This window comes from Saccopteryx leptura, chromosome 7 (genome assembly GCF_036850995.1).
Source record: "Saccopteryx leptura isolate mSacLep1 chromosome 7, mSacLep1_pri_phased_curated, whole genome shotgun sequence".
In the NCBI taxonomy this organism is placed as follows: Eukaryota; Metazoa; Chordata; class Mammalia; order Chiroptera; family Emballonuridae; genus Saccopteryx; species Saccopteryx leptura.
In genome coordinates this window covers 43,118,960-43,144,517 of record NC_089509.1, presented here as the reverse complement: position 1 = coordinate 43,144,517, position 25,558 = coordinate 43,118,960, and the positions used below count along the sequence as shown (strand labels likewise).

General features: G+C 40.2%; 1 protein-coding gene across 2 annotated transcripts in view; it reads left to right on the top strand.

The window, feature by feature from the left end:
• Positions 1-11,182: 11,182 nt before the first annotated feature.
• The window catches only part of ACVR1 (activin A receptor type 1), a 131,807-nt gene continuing 117,431 nt past the window's right edge, over positions 11,183-25,558 (top strand). For both annotated transcript variants that reach the window (XM_066345083.1, XM_066345084.1), the window contains exon 1: positions 11,183-11,318. The gene's annotated coding sequence lies outside the window, so the exon portion shown is untranslated. The remainder of the gene's footprint in view (positions 11,319-25,558) is intronic.

Below are 25,558 nucleotides of genomic sequence, written 5' to 3'. Positions count from 1 at the left end.
ATGGATTTACATTTTTGTTCCTTCTCTCCATCTTCTCTGCACTGTAAGAATGAGGTGAGAAATGACATGCTTCCACCCTTTCCTGAGTCCTCTCTACCTTTGTGCTTCCTGGGAAAGTCCTAAATACCGATGATCACTCTCTATTTCATGTGTTCATTTTATGACCAATAGAAAGATATTACTTCTGCTTAACTAACATAGGTTACAGCAAATAAATTTGTTTTTGAGGTCTTAAGTTTTTAATACTTAATCCTAATTTTTGGTGTATGCATATGTGCAAATTTGTTTTACTAGTTTTGCTTCAAATTCTAAGTAAAAGCACTAGAACTTTTTATTGATTTGCTAAAAGATTTTATTATTTTAATTTTTTTTCATTTTAGTGAGAGGAGGAGAGGTAGAGAGATAGACTTTTTCCTGCATGTGCCCTAACCAGATCCACCCAGCAAGCCCACTAGGGGGCGATGCTCTGCCCATCTGGGGTTGTTGCTCTGTTGCTGAGCAACAGAGCCATTTTTGTTTGTTTGTTTGTTTGTTTTGTTTTGTTTTAGCACCTGAGGCAGAGGCCATGGAGCCATCCTCAGTGTCTGGGGCCAACTTTTTAAAATTTTATTTTTTATACATTTTAGAGAGGAGAGAGAGAGAGAGAGAAAGGCGGGAGGAGCAGGAAGCATCAACTCCCATATGTGCTTTGACCAGACAAGTGCAGGTTTCGAACCGGCGACCTCGCATTCCAGGTCGACGCTTTATCCACTGCACCACCACAGGTCAGGCTTGAGACCAACTTTTTGAATGCATCAGAGCCATGGCTGCAGGAAGGGAAGAGAAAGATGAGAAAAGGGAGAGGAGGAGGGGTAGAGAAGTAAATGGTCACTTCTCCTGTGTGCCCTGACTGGGAATCGAACCCAGGACTTCCATATGTCAGGCCAACACTCCACCACTGAGTCAACCAGCTAGGGCCTGCTAGAAGATTTTTATGCTTTGTTTTGTTCTTGGAAAACTTGAGTTTTAAAATTAATTTCAGTATATTTTCAGAAAGTAATATTTATATAGTAACTTCAACGGGCCAGATTTTGGGGAAAAGCAAGCTACAGATTCTAAATCCTGATTAACTTTGAAAATACTAGGCATTTTAAATGTAAAAAAAACATGGAAAAAGGAGGGTATAAATGTTTTTAACATTTTCTGAACCATCAGATTACTAAAGTCATAGCTACTGTGCAAGTATGGCATGACGACATGATTTTGGGGAAGAGGTGTGCTGAAATGGGATCAAGAGACCTGAATTCTACTTTGTATTGATTACCTACCTGTTTTGGAGAAATTCATTTTAATTCTATAAGCCTATTTCCTCCAGAGTTAAAAAGAAATGTGGAGGTGAAGCCCAGTGACCTGTTTTCATCAACTTCTCAATGACATCAACAACAACATCAACAACAATAATAATAACAGGAATAAGAGGTTGGAGAGAAAGGGAAGATTAACTGATCTCAAAACTAAAGGAGACTTAAAAAGTTCAAACAACCAAATTATGTGCACAGTCATTGTCTAGATCCTGATTTGATTAAAAAATAAAAACTTTTCTGAGAAGACCTAGGCAACTAGAATCTGAACTGGGGATTGGACATACAAAATAATCATTAATTTTGTTAGAAATCCATCAATTTTGTTAGATGTGATAACAGCATCATGATTGGGTAAGCAAATGTCCCTATGTTTTCGAGATGCTTGCTGAAATATGTAGGAACTGAGTGACATAATGGCTGAGGTTTACTTTTAAATAAGCCCCCTCTTCAAAACAGAAAACTCCATCATTTTACTACAAACACTGATAGCGATGACTAGAAATATAGAGCAGTTTAAAAAAAATTAAAAACCAAATAGTATCCAATTAAGGCTGTGCTTGATTATTAAATTTTACTAGTGCCTGACACAGAATGAACTGAAAAGCGAGTCAAAGCAGACAATTCACGGTGGAAGAACTTCTGATGGCTTGATTTGCCCGTGAATCTACACTATTTTTTGCCAACAGGGAGCCCTGATCTCCAGCAGCAAGAGTAAGCTTTACCAAACCACAAGCTCATCTCAGTCTAGGAGATGTGTGCTGGATGTTCACCTGGATCAATGAACTTCTTTTCCCTTCCAAGTCCTTTCCATGTGTTCACATTTCACATGTTGAAACTCCAGTTTCTTAGATGTGATCAGTATACCATCTTTTAGCTGTTAAAAAGTGAGCCCTTTACTGCTTTCATTCCAAATTGGATCTCTGCGTTAGCAACCGGAGGATTTGGTAACCTTTCGTACTCTGTGGTGGAGTGCTGGGAGGAAACAAGTCATAGTTAAACTTCAGACTGTTCATTGGCTTAGATTAGAAAGTCATGCTTGTCCACAACAGAAGTGAAGGGAGACTTGGGCGCATTTTATATAACCTTGTAGTAACTGGCCCAGGGTTTATGTTACCTTTCACAGGGATGGGTGATTTTGGTGGAACACAACTTATCTGGCGACTTAGGAAAAATCAAGGGCAGTTTTAATATTACTGATAGTAATTACATACTACTTTGGGAGCTTTAGAAAAAAAGTGGCAAACAATCATTTTATGAAAATATAAGGAATTTCACAGACTGCCGCTCTTTCATCCCTCGTAGTGTCTTTGGTACGGTAGAAGTAAAAAGTACCCCTGGAGAAAGGGAAGCAGTTCCACTGCAAAAATATGGGAAATAATAAGTGAAAACCAAGTTAATCTTTAAAAGTTGTTTATAGACTGGAATTTCTACCTTCAGTGCTCAAAAGAAAGAAAAAAAAAAAAAGCTCTTTATATGCCTATCAACAAAAATAACACTAATAGTCTAATGGAAAAGAGGTAAAGGTCATTAACTGAAAAGAAAATTAGAAGAATTCGGAGTAAGGTAGAACCTCATCAGCAATCAGATAAATGCAAATTAAAACATAGAACTTTTAAATTTTTCACGTTGGCAAGGATAAGAGATATGGTGATCCAGAGAGAAAAGGGTGTAGTGAGAAGGACAAGCCACTGGAAACAGTTTCAATTACTTAGTAACTGACAATAGGATACAGAGTCCTACCTTAGGAAGCTATCCTAAGGAAATAATGAGGTGGTGTTAAAAGGGGTGGTGTAGCCATAGGTTTAAATCATACCCCCAGAGAATGGGTAATGCCCTGAAAATGTTCACACTATAACTAAGAAGATTAAGGGAAAACTATGCATACTTATATATATATGAATATGCATAGAGAAGATCAAGAGAACATCTAAAATACGTATGCCTACTACATTGGAGAAAGTAAAATTGTGATTCTTTTACCTTCTTTGAAATACTTTCCTCTCTTAACTCTGTATATTTATTTTATAGTGAATATTGATTTATCATGCTACTTCTAATTTATAGTTTATTTTTATTATAAAAGTAACAATGCAAAACTTCTAGCAAAATACAACACATAAGAATAAAAAGCATAAATACGAATAGATACTACTAAGGTCGAGAAGATTTTATCTGGGGAGTGATGTTTTAAAATGATTACAGTGATAGTTGTACAACTCTGCGGACATACTAAACATCATTGAACTTACACATTTTTTATTTTAAAAATTTTAATTACAATTTTATTAGGCAATATATTCACATATTTCAAATTAAAAAACTAGAAAAACTATATCCAGTCCAAAATCCCTGCCTTTTCCCACTGAATTTACCTTTTAAATGAGTAAATTGTATGGTATGTGAACTACACCTCAATAAAATTGGTATAAAAAAATGAGAGTATAATGATCACTGTATTGCCACCATCCTAAGATTACCACCATCAGCCTTCCAAACTCATTTCATTTTTTTTTTTTTGTATTTTTTTGAAGTTGGAAATGGGGAGGCAGTCACCAAACTCATTTCTGTGCACCATACATACTTGCTTTAAGATTACAAATCGGATGATCCCACGCATACTGTTTAAAAAGTACAACATGTATAACTTTCTAATCAAAACGTATAATCAGACTGGAGGGTAAGTAGGAGGACCCAGTTCCAGATCCAGCTTCATAACCAACCCCCTGTGAGACCTTGAGAAGACATTTTCAGGTACAAACCTTTTCATATGTAAGAGGCAGGGCTGGGACTACTTGAGATTTTGTTACCTTTCTAGTTCAGAGTTCTGTGAGTCTACCCCTCACCGAGTGGGGAGACAATAACTAGTAAAAACTTAGGTGTAAGAACTTTATTGTAATAGTAAAGACTATCAATAGAAGGTTCAAGAAACCTTCAGAAATTGAACAGCCGCACATTAATCAATCAGGATTCTCATCAGATAGCTTTTATTCAGAAAAGTAATATGGGACAGTATAAGATATACCGTTGTGGTCATTAAAAAGAAAAAAGAAAGCACAGGGTAGAAGAGTGTATAGCACATGGCTAATCTTTGCTAAAGCAAAAGTGAATACAGGTAGACGTTCATATTCTGCAGCACTTCTGTAAGGATACACAGAAGCTGGCATCAGGAGAGGGAACTGGGTGTCTGGGAAACTGGTGGTTTGGGAACATACTTTTCACTGTACAACATATATTTTGTACTTATGCTTTTGTATCTTTTTTTTTTTTAAACAATAAAACAATTGTTAGGGAAAAATCTTGTTATATGGGTGTCTTGGGTGTAATGATAAATGATCTTAAACAAACTAGTCATTCATTATCTCGCTTAAGCCCTTTTAATCATTATCCTCGCCTAGTTCTGGAGACTCTCATGATTGGGCCGGGCCACCTCAGTTCTCTTCTGTGGCTATTTCTCCACATGTTCCTTTTATTCCAGTAACACTGGCCTTCTGTCAGTTACTAGAAATCTTAAGCTCCTCCTCCAATGTGGTATCAGCAACTTTCTTAGGAATTCCAACCTAAGTCACGGATTTCAAAATTGAAAGATCTCTAAAACGCAGCTCACTCCTCACTTTATATCTGCAGAGAAACGAGGCTCTCGAACCTGAAGTTACCTGCCTAAGGTCACACAGCTAGTCCTCTCCTAGGTGTAATTAACCTTAGCAGCTGTTCTCTGGAGTTTCGCTAAACAAAAGTAGGTTAATAAAAAGGCAGCCTTTGGATTTCAGATATTGGTTGAGTGGGGCTACACAAGGACTTGGAAAATTAATTTGATTTCTTATCCATGAAAATGTCTTCATGATGCCAATACTCAGAGAGACCAATCAGGCAAAAGAATGTTCCCTAAAAATGAAAAGCCATTGTGATACTGGAGTCTACCAAGATTATATTTGAAGTATATTTGTTTAATTTGAGGAAGAAATTAATTTGATCATCCCTAGGGCATTCATTCACAGGACTAGCTTTTAAAAATCCACATATCCACAATGTAGCTAAGATAACTGTAGTTGAGTAAATTAGAAACTCAAGCAGCTTCAGAATGTGAGCAAGACCATGAACAGGCCTGATGATCATCTAGTACTCAAGGTGACAAGGAAATGGTCACAACGATGCAGGGAAAGGATGAGAGAGGGCTAAGTTCTCTGGGAAATTTTCTTCTGAAAGAAATAGACCTACCAGCAGAGCACATAAATGTCAATTTTGAATTCCATTCTCCCTTACCTCCCACTTCACAACTATTAATCCATATACATTCTTTACTAGTTATGTTTTGCTCCATGATTGTCAGACCCTTTTAAAATATGTGAATGTATATTTTTGTAATGTTTGTTATTTCCACTTATAAAAGTAATATGTTACAGAAAAGTTGGAACACACAGACGTATGCAAAGAAAATGAAAGTCAACCATATCCGTGATACGCAGATAATTACTGCCCATCCTGGAATATCTTCTTATTGTCTTTCATCTTTTTGTATGTATATGTGAGCATGAGGGATTCATCTGTTTTTATAAGGATTATGGGATTGGACTATTTCCTTTGAATTTTATTTTTTTTCAACTTATGCTTTACTGTTGGCATTTCCCAAATTGTTAGATGATAATTATGCTTTTATGCAAATCTTTGTGCAACTGATGACTATTTTTACAGCATAAATTTCTAAAATGAGATTAAAGTGTCAAAGGGTACAGGCATATAAGGCATTTGATACATATTACCTAATTGTCTTCAAGATATTGTTTTCTAGTTTACATTCTCTATAGCAACTGAGTGTCCTTTATAAAGTCAGCCTTACCAATAAGAATATGTTCAATGGCTGATAAATTATGTGAAATGGTCTATCTGTTTTGTTTGTATTACCTTTTCTTCAATTTGTACACTTTTTCCTAATGTTCATTGACAATAATTTTGTCTATTCATGGCATCTGCCCAACCTTCTATTAAAGGGTGTGCACACTTTGTTGATTTTTAAGAGTTTTTTTTATACTATATTAAAGATTTTAACATTTTGAGTATATGTTGCAGTAGCTTTACTCCTTGTTTTCCCCTTCTTTTGATTGTTCCTTAAAAAAGTTTTAGGAAAAGACTTTTACATAATCAAACCAACCAACTTTTTTTTTTCTATAGTTTTTATTTAGAAAAGTGCTTTTCCCATCCAAAGGTAAGTATCTATCTATGTTGCTTTGAGTTCATTTATAATTAAAAAAATTTTAACTCTGTATCCCTCCTATAAATATTTTCAGGAGTGGTATAAGAGGAAGTACCAACAGGTTTTTTCCCAAGTGCTTCTACATGGTTTTAATGAATAATCTTTCCTTTCTACAAGGATTTTGACATACCTTTTGACACATGGTTGGCCCATAGTCACACACTGGTATGCATGTCACCTTCTGTGCCAGCAGTGACTGGATTAACTGCCCCAAGTGGTTAGTAACCGTCAGCAGTGTGAGGGCTCCCTGTGTAGTGTAGCTCCCACATTTCCTTGGATATAGTAGATGGCCAATAAAGTCTTATATAAAATGAACAATTAATGAGTCATTCATACACCTGGGAAAGTCTAACTGGAAGATAAATAAGTGTCTGTTGTGACTGGTTAAATGTTTACCTTTTGGCAGAAAGGTGCCAGGCCTGATAGTATTTTTAGTGAACCTTCCAGGTTATGATTTCTCCTCCCATCCCTTACTATTCTCATCCAGTCACTTTGATCTGTGGAGCATAGTATTGGTTTTTTAATGGGCCTCAGGATTAGGACTAAATCCAGATGTCAAGGCCTTTTAATTAATTAATTGTTCTCCAATAATAGTTTTGATGCAGCTGGGTCAGTATTTCTCATGCTCGAGTAATGTATAGCTTTAAAAGGAAGAAAAATTCCCATGGACCTTTAGCAATACCTTATGTTATTTTTATTATAATGTCATTTGAATAAACAGCACGTTCTTATAGGTATAAAGCAAAATGTGGTAGTCGGATCATGGTTGCATGTTCATATGATCCAGAATATGTCATCAATGTCTTTAATATGGTATTTCTTTGAAAAATATTGTAACTGAAGCAAAAGTACAGATTTCATGGATTTCCTTGAGAACTTGGGAGAGCCCCAAGGAGTAAGTGTCTTAGTTCCGGTCTAAAAAAATAGAAATATGACAGTTTACCATAAATCACATCCTAACTTCAAACTCAGCTCATTTTCTAAGTAGTTTGAATGCCCACCTAGTCTTCAATGCTCAACTTAAATGTGATCACTAAATTGGATGTAAACTAATCTCCATATGCTTGTAAGCATTATGCAAATATTCTAAAACTGAGTATGAACAAAACTATAAAACCAATGCTTCAAATAACTTTATTTAATGGGACAGATGATATTGCTTTACTGAACAAAAATGTCTGCTCACATCATAAACATGGTACTACTGCCTGCTAGGAACAGGGTTTTTTGGTTCTATGTGCCCATACTGAGGAACAGACATCAGAATTGGTTCATTCCTTCAAACATTAATTTTTATTTTTCTTCAAGAAACCTTCAGAAATTGAACAGCCGTACATTAATCAATCAGGATTCTCATCAACAACAACACCCCACCAAATTGCTGCTGGAAGTTGATTTGTATAACTAAGCTGATTTTTACTTCATAGAGTTTGATAAACCATGGTCTCTTATACCATTATAAAAGAAAAACTCTCTAGAACCAAAAAGAAATTGCTTCAAGATGAAAAGAAATCACTCAATGTAGTTGCATAGTTAAATGTTTTAAGTAAAATTATTTTTAAAAATTATAATTTATATTCCATATGACATCTGAGTGCAGAGAATCCATGGTTATTGTCTGTAAGTCTAACTGCTTAACCATAACAAGGAAGCTTTCTGCAAATTTTTATAAAATAAATTCTCTCAATTTTATAGTAAAATTCTGTACAGGATTTTTTAGGTTGCTCAAGACCCTGTTTCCTAATAGTTTTTGAAAGCTGTTGACTTTCAGAAATGAACATGTTGATCTGGGCGTCAAGGAGGAGGATACGCAGAAAACAGAAGAGATGCCAACTCACAATGCAGCAGGCAATTAATTAACAAGAGTCCTGCTCCTTCAAACATATGACAGAGGAGATCTGAGAATCTTAGAATAACATAAGATGTATTTCTTCCAAGTTACTTCAGTGGTGTGTTTTCCACCAGAATTAAATTAATGGATTAGATGTTGGGGAAAGGCAGCAGTTCTCAGCAGGGGGCTATTTTGTCCCCGCCCTCACCCCTCAAAACTTGGTAATGTCTAAAGATATTTTTGGTTGTCACAATTATGGAGGGAAAGCTTCCTACTTGCATCTAATAGTCAGAGGTTAAGGATGTGCAAAATGTCTTACAATGTACCAGACAACATCCCACAACAATTATCCGGCCAAAGATGTCAACAGTACCAAGATTGAGAAACCCTGGATTAAGGTGTTTAAGCTAAAGAGTGGCATCCTTGTGTGGATGAGGCTTATGTGGAGGGCTGTATCCTCTTGCTCTACACACACATACACACACACACTTACTCTCACTCAATCACTCTATTTACATTCTAAGGCCACAAGAACTACCCTTAATCCTCCCAGATAGACTCCTGAAATAAAGTTAGTTACAGGAGGGTTGAGTTTTAGGATTTTTTGCATTGAGCCAGCCACACAGTAAGAAGGAATAGATAAAAGGAACAGTTAAAACCATAACAGGATTCACTAATTCATTTGTTCACTTATTCAGCAAACTTTTATTGAGCACTCACATGTGCCATTCTTCTAGGCATGATGATAAGAGGGTTAACACAATCAAACCTTGTTCCTGCCCTCATGGGGCTTACAGCCTAGAGGAGACTATAGAGAAGGTTACCAACAAGAGACCAGTCAAATGAAGACTCTGTAAATGTGTAGGATTGAGAAACATTTATATAGCAGCTTGAAAAGCCTCCACACACCTGTAATGTCATTTGAACTGCACAACAAATCTCATGAGACTGGCTCTATCCCTTCTTAGAGGTTAAAAATGGGCCCAGGGTCACACACTTTGTAACCGGCCAAGTAACATTGGGGTACCTGTTACAGTTTTCTAAAAAGCAAGGACACATCTAGGTACTCTTGCTAGATTTGATCTGGAATTTTCTCTCCTGATCCCCACCAATCACAAAGGAACAAGGCCCTTCTTCCTTTTTTTTTTTTTTAAATCTGCACCCACCCCTCTCCATCTTCTTGCTTCTATAATACCTGGGGATTATTTTCTAGCCGTTTCATGTATATATGTATATGCCTGTGTTCCTAATTAGATTGTAAACTCCAGACCTGCAGGGCCCAGCTCTTCCACTTCCTTTGTAACCTTTTGCAGTACTGCAGTCACCCAATAAATGCCTGCTGTATAAATGAACCTGTAGAGATAAAAATACTTTATGGCATTCCCATTTATGGCTTTTATGCTTTTATTTTGCTTTGTGATAGGGCTGTACATTATAAGCTTCTAGCGGGCAGAGAAAATGGCTTGGTGCTTTCCTTACACTCGCAGGCACCATGCAAAATTTGATCCTTGCATGCCTTTTTGATGCCCTGGATAATATTAGCACACTGGAGTGTTTCTGTGTATCTAAGGACCGAGGTTGTCAGCCTCTCTGAGGCGGGGAATGTCCCTTCCTTCCCACTGTAAACTCCCAATGGCGCCCAGGACAGGTCTAGATGACTGCAGACCGCCTCCAACCCTCCAGCATATTTTTGTTACTAAAGAGGCGGACTGCGAAAAAGGCAAGCTCTTGCATAATCCCAGAGTTTGTGGGGCCATGAGCAAAGTGGACGGGGATTTGAAGGCAGATCAGAAATGGCCTGGATGAGAATGCTGAGGCTCCTCTCCGAACCCAGCCTGGGTCTGCCAGGCAGAGCTCCAGCCGCGCGCCGCCCGCAGTCCCGGGGCCCGGGAGGCAGCCCGCCCGCCCGCCAGCCCTCCCGCCGGCCCGCCCCGGGAGCTGTCCAGACGGCCCCGCCCGCGCCTACCTGGGCACTCACCCGCGCCGCGCCGCCTCTCCGCCTCCCACCCCGGCCGCGGGAGCCCGGGTCGGGCCTGCCCCGCCGCCTCCCCACCTCCGAGGACCCCGCGGGCTGTGCGTTCGCAGCCTCTTCCGAGCGGGCGAGACAGCGCGGGACGCGCCGGGGGCGACGAGGTCAGGCTCGGCGGGCTGGCCCCCGGCCGGGCGCCTGCAGGGGGCGCGGGCCAGCCCCGCCCCGCCGCCTTCCCTCTCCCTCCCGGCTCCCTGGATCTGCGCCGGGAGGAAATGATGTGTTGCTGCCTGGTTAATCACAGCTCCAGACACTCATTGGCCGAGCTCTCCGCAGCCACTTCCTTCTCCTCCTCCTCCCGCTCCTCCCGCTCCGGCTCCTGCTCTTTGCAGCCGCTGCCGCCGCCGCAGCCTCCCCCTCCGCGCCGGGGGAACTTTCCTCCGCTCCGCGAGCGGCTCCTCCACCGACCCCGGGGCCAGCCCCCAGCCGCCGGCCCGCCCCGCCCGCGGCCCTCCTCCCAGCCCTTGCCGCGGCGCCTCGGGAAGTTTATTCCGCCCGCCCTCCTCCCCTTCCTTCTCCTCCTCTTCACCCCGCCTCCCCTCCCTCCCTCGGCTCTTTCCCCGGGGTGGCTGCCGCTGCCGCCGCTGCCGCTGCCAGGCTGCTCCTCGGCCAGCAGCGCCGGTCCGCGGGCTCGGAAAGCCCCTGGCCCCACGCACCGCTCCGCTGCAGCCGCAGCCGCCGCCGCCACTCGGGGCCAGCCGCCGGCCCTTGGCCCCGCAGAGTTCCGGGCTCCCTCGCCGGCTGTACCGCCCCGCCCCGCGCCCGCCGGGGCAGCGCGCCCCGCGCCGCGCCGCGCCGACCTGCAGCGTCCGGCTGGCTCGCACTCCGCCTTCCCCGGCTCAGCCCCCGGCCGCGGCAGGACCAGAGGTGAGGGCAGGTCTTCGGCTGCGTCTGCCGGAGCCGGGTGGATCGAGGGAGGAGGAAGCCTAGCGGGAGCAGAGGCAGGCATTGGGGGTGGGAGGGTGGGCGTCTGCGGTGCCTCCCCCTCGCTTTCATTCTTTTCTCCCCCAAGCTCGATCCACTCTCGGTGGAGGAAGCAGCCCCGGAGCAAAACTGTCTTGCTTTGGGCCTGAACTGCTGGTGGGATATCGGAGAGGGCAGAGACATAGAGTGGGGGTCTCTGGTTTGCAGTCTGTGTGTCTGTTTGTATGTATATGTATGTAGTCAACTCCTTCAGGGTGTGCGCCTGTGACTTGTAAACTGATCTGGCTGCCCAGCCACGGGGCTCACCTTGCTAGCTGAGCTTGCTTGTGGGGAGTAAAGGGATGGGCGAAACACTCCCACCCTCAAAATATCCGTCTCTTCCAAGAAGAATTTTCTGCTGGAGAGACAGCCAATAAACTCTGCTCAACTCCCTCCCTCCCTCCCTCCGTTCTTCCTAGCTGCAGTTTCAAAAAGCTTCAAAGCCAGGAATGTGGGATTCATCTTCCGATCCCCAGAAGGCAAATGTGGTTACAGATGTTGCACGGTACTTTGCCAAGTTTAAAACCCTTCCTTCAGCACTGTAACCAAAACAGTGAGGCTAGAACCCTGGGCGCACAGGGGAGAGATGTGGGTCTCTGGAGCCGCCGGATTCACTAACTTCCGTCTGCTTCTAGACTGGCTCAGCTCTGTCCAGTTTGTGCCAGATACGTCTCCCACCCCCACCCCCTTTCCCTAGAGGTTTGAACGCTTCTTGCATGGGAGAGAAGCTGTAGACCAAGCTACTTAGGGAGGAAAACATTCCACTAGTACTGGGAGAAAAGCCTTGTTAAAAAGTTGTGTTTAATTTGGCTATTGGATAGAGGTAACAAAGTAATTAAATGGATTTATTAATTTTATTGGACTTTTCTCTTTTGGAGTGTGTGACATGGGAATTACATGCTGAGAAAAAAAGGACTGATATAGAGTATATTTTGTATATTTTTGGAAAGAGGCCTAAGGTTGAGACAACTCTTGGTTTTAAAGAACCCTGTCAGCAAGCTGCAGGCTGCTCTCACAGCCCAAGGGAGGGGGGCGGCAAAAAAAAAAAAAAAAAGACACCAAGTCCCTCTACCCCCAAAATAATTCTTCCTGGAAAGGTGCAGTTAAGACATTTCAGAGGTGGGTTGATCCAAGTGGCAGGCCTTAAATGGAAACACTATAGTATGTCCTGGCACTTGTCTCTGGAGGTGGGTGGCTGGCCAGGGGCCCAGGATTGGGCAGCCAGCAGACACCAGACTTGCGCTGACCTCAGACACTGGGCTTGCCATCCAGCTTTACAGTATGCTTAAGTGTGAAATATGGGCCTCACCCATTTCACTGATGGGGACACAGGGGTCAGGGTGTTATCTTAGGCCTGGACAGGGCTTGGATCACTGGGCTTCTAACACCAAGTCAGTGTGTGTGTGTGTGTGTGTGTGTGTGTGTGTGTGTGTGTGAGTGTGTGAGTGTGTGTATGTGTGTGAGAGAGAGAGAGAGAGAGAGAGACATTGATTCAGTTGTATTTGTTTTCTGCCCTGGAATTTAAAAAAACAACAACAAAAACCCACAACTCTTTTGAAGCTGAAATGTGTAGGACTTAAATTGATGGAATTGTGTATCGGATAATAACATTTGCATGTTACTCCTCATACAAATATTCAAAGGCGGTGAATGCTGTTGCTGTCAACTCTAGAGAGATGGCAAAAGTCAAGTGCTGGGGTGGGTATGGATGAGGCTCAGGCTCTTCTTTTCCAGCAGGACAGGTGACTTTTACTTGAAGTGGCGATTGTAGTTTCAAATAAAACTTGATTTAGGTAGTAGTTTTTTAACAACTTTTGTACTTTGGAAGAGAGTGATCATTTGGATCCAGTAAGTTTCTTGTCATCTTTAATTTAAAAGAATAGTAAGGATGTGGAGTAAAGATGGAGGAGTATTCCACATTCAGGAATGTAATTATAGGTGTATTTCAGAAGCATTACAAGTTCTTTTCCAGACATCACAATAAAGTGAGTGTTGCAATAAAGTGGAGGGTCTTGCCTTCACTTTGTGAAAAAACATCTGTGAAACGCAATAAAGCAAAGCACAATAAAACGAAGTAAACCTATAGTTAATTTCAGAAGTGAGGAACTTAATCCCATTAACAGCATTGTGCTGAGTTTTTTTCTTCAAAGTAGTGGTTTTCCAAAATTTTTGCACCTGTCCATGGAACAGATAACAGTGATTAAATCAGTAAATAGAGACTAGATCTCTATCTCGCCGTGGCTTGCACTCAACTAGTTCTGTGATGGTCACGATAGGCTTCTAGGTAAGGCTGGATTGAGTAGTGAAGCCTTCAGGGAGAGGGAGGAATGGGGCAGAAATGGAGCTGAATGAAAACCGATCCTGCTGCTCAAGGTCACGAGGTGAAGATGGAATCAATGCATATATATGGTACTTTAGGCAAAGAGGAGCTGGGACCTGGGAACTGTCCTTTGTGCTTGTTCTGCTGTTGGATTCCTACATCTTGTCTGATTTTTATGTGAAGACATCAAAGCACAACTGTTTAGAATTTAGGGAGAAGTAAACTACTGATAGTGGCAAAACCCTTTGATATGTTTGAGTGAATTTGATGACAGATATGATGATTGGGGGAGGGGATGATATGTACAAGGCGCACTTTTCCATCACATTTTACAACTGTATGCTTTACTATTACTTCACTCCTTTACAATAAGAAGTTGAGATGTGGCAAAATTGAGTTGCCCAAAATTGTAGAGCTAGTGAATGATGGAGTGGGGATTTGAATTGGGACTTTGTGAATTCCGGAACTCACTTTCACCAGCGTTTGCCAAATTTCATTCATTCATATCTGTCTTCATGAGTAGTATACCATAACTCAGTCTCACTTAGTCTTAAGTTTTTAAAGCAACAATTACCTTTTTAAAGACATCATCTTTTAAGAGGAAACAATGTATCACTGCCATATTTGTAAAGCTACCTCACTTGTTAAAAGTGGGAGGTGATTATAAAGGTGCATTTATACTTCTATTGAAACTCTGAATTCAGGATAATAATTATCTGATGTATGTGTGTGTTGCTGGGACAGGGGTGTAAGGGTGGAGGAGACTGGTGAATGATACGGTGCTGGTGATTTTCTAGTATGGGGGTTCATGGGCGCTGATCTTTTTTAGACTTTATCGCCTCTGTACACAATACATAATTTTTGTAAAAATATAAAGAAAATTAAACACATAACCATTAACACAGTGATTACTTGGGGAATACTTGACTGCACTGTTCGGACTTGGTGTCTGTGTGAAGTAGGCACACAAGAACAAATGGCCTATTGACAAGACCCTAGGTGATAATTTAAAATGAAGATGATTGTTGTCATACCTGAGTAAAACTGAGGCACATCTCTTATCCTCACCTCTGTTTTCTCTTGCTTCCTCTTGCATTTCCAGTCCAAGTTTCCCCTACTCTCCACATTGGAGCATCCCCATGAAAGCTTTCGTAAGCTGAAATGGCATAAAGTAAAAAGCAATTACCATTAATTTGTATGGAAAAAATTTTTGAGCATTTCCAGACCCCCAAAATAACCTACTAAATCATACCAAATTATACATAAAATCCAAAATAACATGAACATATACTAAAAGCAGGAATGCACAAAATAAATTGAGATAAAGCACAGATGCTCACAGACACAGTTCAGAGCTGTGGCAGCTTGATGCTGACGGTGGTTCCCGGGAAGGGAGCTTGGTGGTACCACTTCGCTGCTCTGGGCGCTGCTGCCTCTACATGGGCTCCCTGCAAAGCAAATGCTATTTCCTTTTGGGCTTCTATTCATAAAAGCTAAAATCCTCTTCAGATTTCTTTCTGTTAGTAAAAAGCAGGCACTAATGTAGGTCTTTTGAAAAAGCAAAGTGGTATAACATGAACTTTGAAAGTGGGGGATTCCTGTATTGTGACTAAAATAATGCCATGGGCTTCAGTGTGGCTTCTTCTGACCATGGGTATGGGAGAGCTGGCACTTCTTAGCATCGCCTTGTCTTACACATTGAGTGTTCCGGATGGGGCAAAGAATGCTGTCATGAAGTGTTAAAATGCTTTCGCTTTTACCCAGTGCTAAGTGTGACTCTTCAGACCTGGGAGCCGGTGTTTAAGTTAAAGCAATGCCTGGGTAAAATGTTAACAGCATTAAACTGGTGAGGCTGGGAAATAAAGCCATCAGCGATTTTAATTGGAGTTCATGTAGTCTCCTGCTTTATTTTCCCAAAGCAAGTATTGGGCACTGTGGCTTTATTCCTGGAAATGAGAATTTGAATTGGGTTTCCTGGTACAAAATGCCTTCTTTGATCTCTTGGAGTGCAAACTTTGTGTTTCTTTCTTTTCTGTGGCCAGTTCCAGCTCTCGGAAGAACCAAGTGGAAGGTTTACCTCTTCTTTTTAGCGGTTGGCCGTAGACTGCTCTTGCTTGCCATGCTCGTTTCAGAATCAGAAGTTCCGAACTAGGCTTTGGCTGGTGGGAAGGACATTCAAAGTAAAGACTCCTTTTGAAAGAGCTTCATCAAGTTGGTGTGGTTGGCACACGATGGCCTTGGGTTCAAATGGGACGTAGTTTTGCTTTTAAAATTAGTAAGAGACCCAGCAGCTTCCTTTTCAAAGTTAAAGCAAATACTCCCTCTGCCCCCAATATTTAAACTGACTGTACAGTTGAAAAATATTTCTGTTTTCTTATATGCATTTCTGGAAATCTGAGCTTGTTTATATGTCTAAAGGCTCTGCTGGGATCCATGAGAGCTTTGTTTTCCAGAGGCACCACCATTCAGTTGTTTGATTTTGGGGTTTTAGTCTCTGACCAACATTTCCCTTTGCCCATTACGGTTGCTTCATTGTTTGCTCTGGGTATTTGGCCTTTATTTCTGTGACTGGGAAAGTCACTTAAATTTTAGTCTTTTATAATTGTGTGAAGGTTTTTTTGTTTTTGTTTTTTTGAGGATGGGACAAGGTCAGGGGTCCCATTTCGCACAGGTTCCCAGTGTGTCTCGGGAGTTCAGCCCTTTCCTCCCGTGGCCAAGCCTTGGCTGTTCTGTTCCTCCACGCTGTCCTTCCCCCCACTTTTGGGGAGAGCCATATTCTTCAAGGCGCAGCATAATCTCATTGCTATCAAGAATGTTTCCCGGATTTTGCCTTTTGACATTTCTCTAGGGTTTTTATCATCCTCACTACTTATTCTGGGACTTGATTGATCTCTTTGAGGGCAAGGATTTCAAGTTATTTACTTCATTTATTTGTTCCACACAATTTATTCTCCTTCACCAATTTGAAATTTTCTGAATTTTTTCACTGGGTTCCTTGAGGGCAAAGACTGTATCTTATTCACCTTTTGTATATCTTTTGCTGCTAACGTGATGCCTGGCCTAGACCACACAGTCAATAAATCGTTTTTTACTTGTGGAGAGAATGATTGGATGGTTACACGCTAGGGAAGCAAAGGAACCCAGACCTCTAAGAAATTGGTCTCGGAAGATGATACCAGCCACAGCGGGCCTTCAGGATGAGTTTGGGAAGCAGGGATGAAAAACATTCTGGGTAAAAGGAACTTTTTTTACACCTCCCTTTTAAAATGAGATATTGTAACTTGTACTTAGTGAATTCAGCAAACATCTATATGTATGTGTTTCCTATTCTGATTGTTTTTGGATTTAAGGATGACCCCTGCTGTATTAGGAAAGCTGTGTCAACTAATGTTTTATATCCCTCAGAGCAAGCAATCCTGCAGTACCATGTGTGGCCGGGACTTACACACTTGCACTGACTCCTCACCGGCTTAGTCCTGTCGCACCTGTTCTGAAACAGTGGACAGTGAAAACAGCGCTAGACAGAGCTCCTGTAAGGGGTGCAGTGTGGATGGCCTCTTTGGAAATGGTGGGGATCCTGCAGTACCATGTGTGGCCGGGACTTACACACTTGCACTGACTCCTCACCGGCTTAGTCCTGTCGCACCTGTTCTGAAACAGTGGACAGTGAAAACAGTGTGCTAGACGGAGCTCCTGTAAGGGGTGCAGTGTGGATGGCCTCTTTGGAAATGGTGGGGATCCAAAGTAAACTCCCCTTTTGATAGATTTAAAGGGACAGTTTCAGTGGGCATACGACCTAGATCTCTTCCGCTTGGACACTGGATGGTCGGGCGCCTTGCTCATCTGTGAAAGCAGGGTGGGTGGGCCTTTGCTGGCCACCATGCAGTGCGGCTGCCATTGGAAGTAAGCTTGCTCTAGTTTTTGTTTTTCCTTTATAGCCAATTACGGAAAAAATATTGATTGAAGTTCTAAAAGATAACCATGACTTTGATGAGAAATGTACAGAAGGTATTAAAGGAAGGTTGGGGTGATCTTGGACAAAACTGGATATTAGATAAGGGATGACATTTGGTGATTAGAGAGAGGGTACTGAGAAAAATGTGCAGTAAAAAGAACTTGAGGAAAGGCATTTCTCATGTAGAGGGGCTGGATTAGGGAGATATTTTTAACCAAGTTCTGAATCCACTACTATTGGAGCTATTATTAATGAATGCTATTGCACTCTGGGTGAAAATACAATGTGCTTGTCACTCTCCGTAAGTGGTATGTTAATGCTTAGAAGGAAATACCACCAAGAAAGCTGGAGCTTTTGGACTTGTAATTTGAAGTGAAGGACTTAGGCAAAATAGAATATATGTAGGAAGAAATAGTGTAGGTGGTTATGTAGAGGGACCCATACCTTCCTTTTTGGGAGTAAGGAAAATAGTATCGGACAAGTAGGCCAAATGATTTTTTTATGTGCATTTTTGAACCTGAAGAACTGAACTGTTGTGCACAACAGGTGGCAAGAACAAATATTCTCTGACTTTATGAATATGGTTTAGTAAAAAATGGAAAATCCCAGTGTCCAGAAATTATATAAACATGAAAGTTCAATTTCAGTATTTTAAAAACATTTTTGACTCTCAGCAATTCATTTTACATCACCACTGAGCACACACACATACATACATATTAAAAATAAAGCTGAATTGTAAGTTTTATAATATTGCAGTGCTTCCTAATTTTTATTAAAAAACTTTTGGTCTGTCTACGAAATTGATTTTACAACTTCCTGATGGGTTCTAACCAGCAGTTTGCGGAGGGGGACAAACTACTGTAGGTATTGTGGAAGTCGGCCATAATATTTTTATTGAACAGTTGCTAATCTGGATGAGATTTTTTTTTTCTTTTTGTATGCGTCTCAGTCATTCTACAGGGGCTCCACACCCCTCCACCACCACCCTCCCATCATCTCATCACCCTATTGTTCTTTTCTCTGTGTAGGGATCTTTGCTTGTTTCTCCAAATCAGATTAAAGTGACTAATATGTGCTTTGGACCAGCTCCAAGAGTTCATCCTCATCTTGATCCTAATCCGCATCAAAGGTGGGACTAATTAATTTAAGCTGGTGGCAGGAGCCACTTAGCTCCCTGTTTATTTCGATTATATTTGAATGGGATGGTGATTTTCAGTAACAAGGGGACAGCAGGAGTGCCTGTACAGGTCAAGTGCACGAAAAGGACGAGAGAGAAGTAGACAGATGACCCCATACAACTATTACTCAGAAAGGCAAAATGAGGTTAGTTGAGGACAGCTCTTTGCATTAAAAGGTGTAAGTAAGAGCTTAGTCAATGGCAGCAGTCATGGTTGTCATTGTTCTTACTAAGGTTTCCCTGCCTTGCCACTGCCCCTCATCTTTTCCCTTATTTGTTCTTCATGTATTAAGTGTTTATCAAGTTCAGTAAAACTGAATTGAACTTAAGGTGCACTTGAGTAAGGGATTGAAGAACCACACATCTAACTATAAGTGACAGAACGTTGAGTATCTTGGTCACAAGATACAGAGATAAAGATCAACCAACACCTTTGAGGAAGTGGCTGTTTGGCTGGCCTTGGAAAGAGGTACCATTTTGATGTTATCGTTTTGGGAGTTATCTATATGTGTGTGTGTAGGTAGTAGAATAGGCAACATTCCAAACCCAGGGAATGGGGCAAGTAAATATGAATAGTTGGCTTTTGTAGAGGAGCCAAGTTGTACAAAACATAGTTGCACATATTCTTAATCACTAGAATCAGACACAGTGCCTTGAGGTGTAGCTTCTTGGAGAGGCATCAAGACTTGAAACAACTGGAAGGAACAGCAGATTGCTATCTCAGGTTTTGCATTAATTCCAGGGCCAAAGTGTGCTGAGTAGAGTGGCCAACAGTATGTAAGTGGTTAGATTGCACACCCTCCCCCACCTTAAAAACTTTTTTTTTGCCAAGTATGTATGATAACTTTTGGAAGTTAAAAAAATTCTTTATGATGTGACAGGACTATATAGAGTACCTTAAAGTGAGCACTGTGGGGAAAAAAAGCTTAGAAAGGGAGATTTAGAGCCAAATAATGGCCTATTTTGAATGCCAGGTGAAAGGTTTTAGTCTTGACTCTCAAAATAGCAACAATAAGATAAATAATAATACATGCGAAGGAGGCTTCCTTCAGGCCCCTTGCATTCTCCACGTAATGCTCACACCCACTGCTTGAAGTACCTACTCTTATTATGCCCGTTGTACAGAGAAGGGGAAGCTGAGACCTAGAGGGATGATGGAAAATATCTAAGGTCACACATCTAATGTAGCCCAGGCTGTACATTCCTAAGTTGTCATGCTCTATAACAGGGAACTGGGGTCCCTGGGCTGACTGAGCATCACAGTTGTGTCCTGTTTGATAATGCATTTAAAATTTATTTTTGAAATGGTCGCCAACATATAAATATGGGGAAGTTTCCCACAAAAAGTCCAAATTTCTGCCTGTTCCTGCAAAATTGAAAGCTCTGGCAGCACCAGGCCTGTATTTCTGCAGGAACCTGCCAAAACTCCTTGTAAAATTATGTGTCTGAGGGGACATGTATGCTGTGCTCACCACAGCCCCAGCTCATTCCTGATTTTAACTTTTTCTTCCCTCCCTCCCTCCCTCCATTCCATCTTTCATGTGCTAACTATTGTCCCTATAGGCCAGGGGTCGGGAACCTTTTTGGCTGAGAGAGTCATGAACTCCACATATTTTAAAATGTAATTCTGTGAGAGCCATACAAGGACCCGTGTACATTACGCATTATCCAATAAAAATTTGGTGTTGACCTGGAGAACAGCTGTGATTGGCTGCAGCCAATCGCAACCATGAACATGAGCTGTAGGAAATGAATGGATTGTAATACATGAGAATGTTTTATATTTTTAACTTTATTTTTTTAAATAAAGATTTGTCTGCGAGCCAGATGCAGCCATCAAAAGAGTTTCCCGACCCCTGCTATAGGCTGTCCCTGTAGGTGGCATACTAGTTTGAGATCCCTGTTGTATAGCCTTCTGTTGGTCACAGTCCAGTGGTGAGGGTGAATGCCTAGCAGCTAAGGGGACAAGAGAGCAGGTGGAATAAGGTTTTGGCCTTGGGCTGGAGAAGCCATATAATGAATAAACCACTTTTTAGAAGAGAAAGAGGGATGAGTGGAGAGCAAGCATATCTGACATTGGAACCTAGATGACAGGGAGAATGGAACTTTTCATCTTGGAAAAAAAGATCACTAAGAATTGCAAGGTTGTTAGGAGGAGCTGGTTTGGGATAGCACCTGGTGTTGAGTTTGAGCCTTTAGAACAAGGACAAAGAAGAGGGCTTACTGAGTTTAGTGAGGAATGGAAAATATGGAACTGGAACTCTGGTGGTAAGGATTGGAGCTGTGCCTTTGTATTGGCAGTTAAATCTGTGAGAGAGGATAGAGAAAAAGGCCATACTGGGGCATTGGATCTGTGGGAGAGTTCCCTTTTGGAAATGGGAAGACGTGGGCTAAGGTCTGAATGATAAAATGAAGCAGCTACAAACAGTTCAAAGTTCTTATTGACTTTTTGGGGGGTCAAGTGTCCTATCTTGCAGATAATCAAATGTTTATCCTAATAAAGAAGGACAATAACATTCTTCTACTTTTGAACATGGGAACTGATAAACATCTGCTCACAGAATGAAAGACCAAGCATCCTGTTTGATGAGTGACATCTGTAACTTATGTTTATGTCTGTTTCTCAGAGCCTTACCTAATTACGTAGGTGAAAGGGATTTCATCAATGATGTTTCTTTTGTACCACAGGTGATAGACAAAGTGAATGCCGTAGCCCGAGATGGGGAAATATGCCAGAGGAGAGAGACTGCCTGGCATTTATTCTTGCCTTTAGCCAGTTTAAAATGGAATGTCCTTTTCAAATTCAGATGATTTTTTTTTTTCTTATCTTGGTATGTTTGTTTGGGACTCTCTCCAACTCATTGTTACTTAATCAGCAAGGTCCATCCCAGTTTCTCCCCTTCTTCCACTTGGTTCTGTTTGATCCCAAACGGGCTTATTGTTTTAGGACATTCTAAGCTCAGGTGGAGTGAATCCCTCTCAGATGTGGGTATTGAGCCTGGAAACCTTCCAGGAGGGCATTTCATTTGTTCTCAGAGACTTTTGTCTTGAATGTTGGGCTTCTTTTTGGACCATACCACACTTTGAAATAAAAATTCAAATTGGTGTTTTTATTTCTAATTCAGGATAACTTTATTTCATCACATATGCATGTTAACATGGGTTCCTATCATTTCCCCCTCAAATGATGTATTTTTATTCAGTTTTAGAAACAGTATTTATGTTATGTTACATGTATTCAATACAAGATTTGAAAGGGTATATAATGAAAGGTCACTTTTGTCCTCTGATCTTTTACCTTCCTGGAGAAAAACCATCACTCAAACTAATTTTATATTTTTCCTGTGATACTCTACATTTACAAACATATACTAATGTGTTTTTCCTAAGTATATTGTATCATATTGTACACTTTTCAGTTCTGTGCCTGTTTTCACTTAACAGTGTATCTGGGACATTCTTTTCCTATCAGTATAAACAGAGTTTTCTTACTCTTTTAAAAGGGATTCCATTATATGGCTGTATCATAAGTTATTTAATTAGCCTTTTACTTGTTATTTTAGGTAATATGTGTTACAGTGTTGCAGTGACTATTCTTACATGTACAACTATACCTACTTACTGATTCATATATAAATGGATATATAGATCTGTCTCTATCTCTTGTCTATCTGGGGAATAAATATCAAGGACTGGAATTGCTGAATGAAAGGGTATTAACATTTTAAATTACAGTATAGGTTGTACTGTGAGTTGGGTTTTTGAGTTATGTTATGGAACCAGTGTGTCATGATGGCAATGGGAAAGCAACCCTTAGGACTCAACACTAGTCTGATCTCTGGTGTAAGCCCAAGTTTCCTGGTCCAAGAAAGTCACTTTCTTTAGCTTTTTCTTTGTGTTTGTCATATTTTTTGTATCTGTCAAGAAGGGTGTAGACACAGCTATTTCTAAAGTTTCATACTTTGTTGATTCTCTTTCCATCTCCCTTCTTTATGGTCCTTCCTGTAAATAGAGCTTGATGGTTTTTTTCCCCCCTATTTAAGTTTTGAGTTTGTGAAGAACCCTGGGCTTTAGAAGCCTTGCTAACCACAGCTTTACTTTGATTGTTTTAAAGCACTCTGTCTGGTTTGTGCTTTAAGTTAAAAGCAGAGCTTATATGGCTGATTATCTTTATTTATTTATTTTTTAATACGGTAAGTAGTAAGAGGATATTTAGTGACCAAGAAACTCATATAGTGAGCATTTTATTATTGATCAAGAATAGAGGCAATGGATTTTGAGACTTAAGGAAAAAGTTTTATTTTCATAATAGCTTTTAGAAAAAGCAATAGGCATATGATAGACAGTCTTTAAGAAAAAGTAACATTTTATTTACGACTTTGGAGCAGACCAGAGCAGTCAGCTTTTGATCTTGCAAAGTATTTTGTAATATGAAGAAGACAAAGTGGGGATTATTGGAAAATTTGAAGTGTTTACCTGGTATAGTTTAATAATATGGTTTGATTTTTTGATGGTTACTAAATTAGATGTATTTAAAAATTCAAACCCATGTAAATAAAACTTAATATAAAATTCATGTTTATTCCCTGTAACTACATTTTTATTTTAGAATTGGTCCCCCCACATTAAGCAACATCCTGGATTTTTTTCATTTGAAAAACTTGGAAATTTTGGACTGCTAATGTAAATGTAATTTTCCTAGAAAAGATTTTGAGTTCTTGGTTACTCATTAAAAACAAACAAACCAGAAAATTTAACTTAAGCTCTTTAAGTATACAAATTTATTCATCTAGTTGTAGAGTAGCAAAAAATTGGAAACAAATTTTCTGCAATAACCTGTATATATATATATATATATGTTATATATATATATAATGTTAACTTTTATATGTTATATATTTATAAAATGGGACATTATGTAATCACAAAAAGTATCATTTTAGATGAATTTTCAGGGACAGATTTCACCTTAAAATTACCTCCTCAAAGAGACTTGTTGGCATTTTCTCTTAATTAGATTCTTTCTTTTATATATATCTTGCACATACTCTCATGTATATACTGCTAGTAGATCTATAAGTAAATGCCAATAATGGGGACTCCGTGTGTGTGTGTCCGTCAATACTGCCTTATCCATAGTAGGCATGCAGAAATCTTTAGAGTGAATTCAACATTTTTTAGGAAAAGCAGGACATCAAAATAGTACAATTTTATTTTTTATTTATTTTTATTAAAAATCTTTTTAAAAAAAATTGATTTCAGTGAGAGAGGAAGGGGGAGGGAGAGAGAAACAGAGAGACAGATTGACAGGAACATCCATCTGTTTCTGTATGTGTCCCGACTGGGGATCGAACCAGCAACCTTTGTGCTTCAGGACAATGCTCTAACCAGGCCATCTGGTCAGGGCAAAATAGTACAATTTCGTATATATAAATTATGTATAGTTCCATAGTACAATTCCATAAATGTAAACAAACATAAAACATACTACAAGTCCAGACTTGTAGTTATAATATACATATGGATATAGAGAAGAAAAACACCAATAGGAAAGAATACCAAAATATTAACAGCTATCATCTCTGGGCTGTAGGTTGTGCATAATTTTGAAGAAAAAAATTTAAATACAAACGAGTGAAGTAAATATTGGAAGATTATGTCACCTTGATAATGTATTTTACCCTTTTGGTATTAAAGGTGGTCACCTTACCTAAAATGATGTATTACAATACCGTGGCCTTTTCTCCTCTCCAGTAAAATGTACTGTATCTCTATAGTGTGACAGGTTTTATATCTGCTTTAGAATTAAATTATGATCTGAGAGTTGCACTTTTAAGAAACTGGTTTTAATTTCACATCAGTTGAAGTTAAAGGGTAGTGAAAGTATATTAGATCTAGTACAAGTGTCTAATTATAATTATTGACACATTTTCAAATGCTCTATTAAGTGTGATACATTGCCCATGATTTTGACAGCTTTGACTGCATTGACTTGCTGGAGTACTCGTTGCACAAAGGTTTGTTTAAACTTAAAATTGTCAGAAGGATTCTCTATAAAGTAGATGAATACAGATTTAGAGGTCAAATGGTGTTTTATTTCCCACTGTGCCTGCTGATTTTAGTCTGTTAAATGTTAATAAGAAGATTATCTGGGTTTAGTTTTCATTTCAAGAAATTGGGGAATTATTTTTTTGGTATAAGAACAGGAGATGATATTCCTTTGTCATTTGACTTTCTGCAATGTGAACATAGATTCTGCTTATTTCTCTTGTTGAAGGTCCCCAACCACAAAACTCCAGACCAACAGATTTGATTCTGCATAACAATCTTGTTTTTTAAAGGTCTTCCCTCTGTCAAGTTCATGCGTTCTCTTCTTTGCGTGGCCATTCTTTTCTTCTGTGTAGGTTTGTTGAGTAGCTACAAAGTGGCAGCACTGGGCATAAGACAAGAATGCTGTCAGAGCGCTCAGCTAGGGAAAGGCAGAAAAATAAACAGTCAATCTGTGAACAGAGCACCAAAGAGGTGTATTTAGACATAAAGTAGAGCTGGGATGTTTGAGAGGACACTGGAGGTCATCTTCTCTGAAGAATGATGTTCTCGACCATCCTGAAGGTTGAGTAGGAAGTCATCAGGTGGGCAAAGCACCTTTGAGGCACTGAGACTTGCAGGAAAAATATCCTTTAAAATTG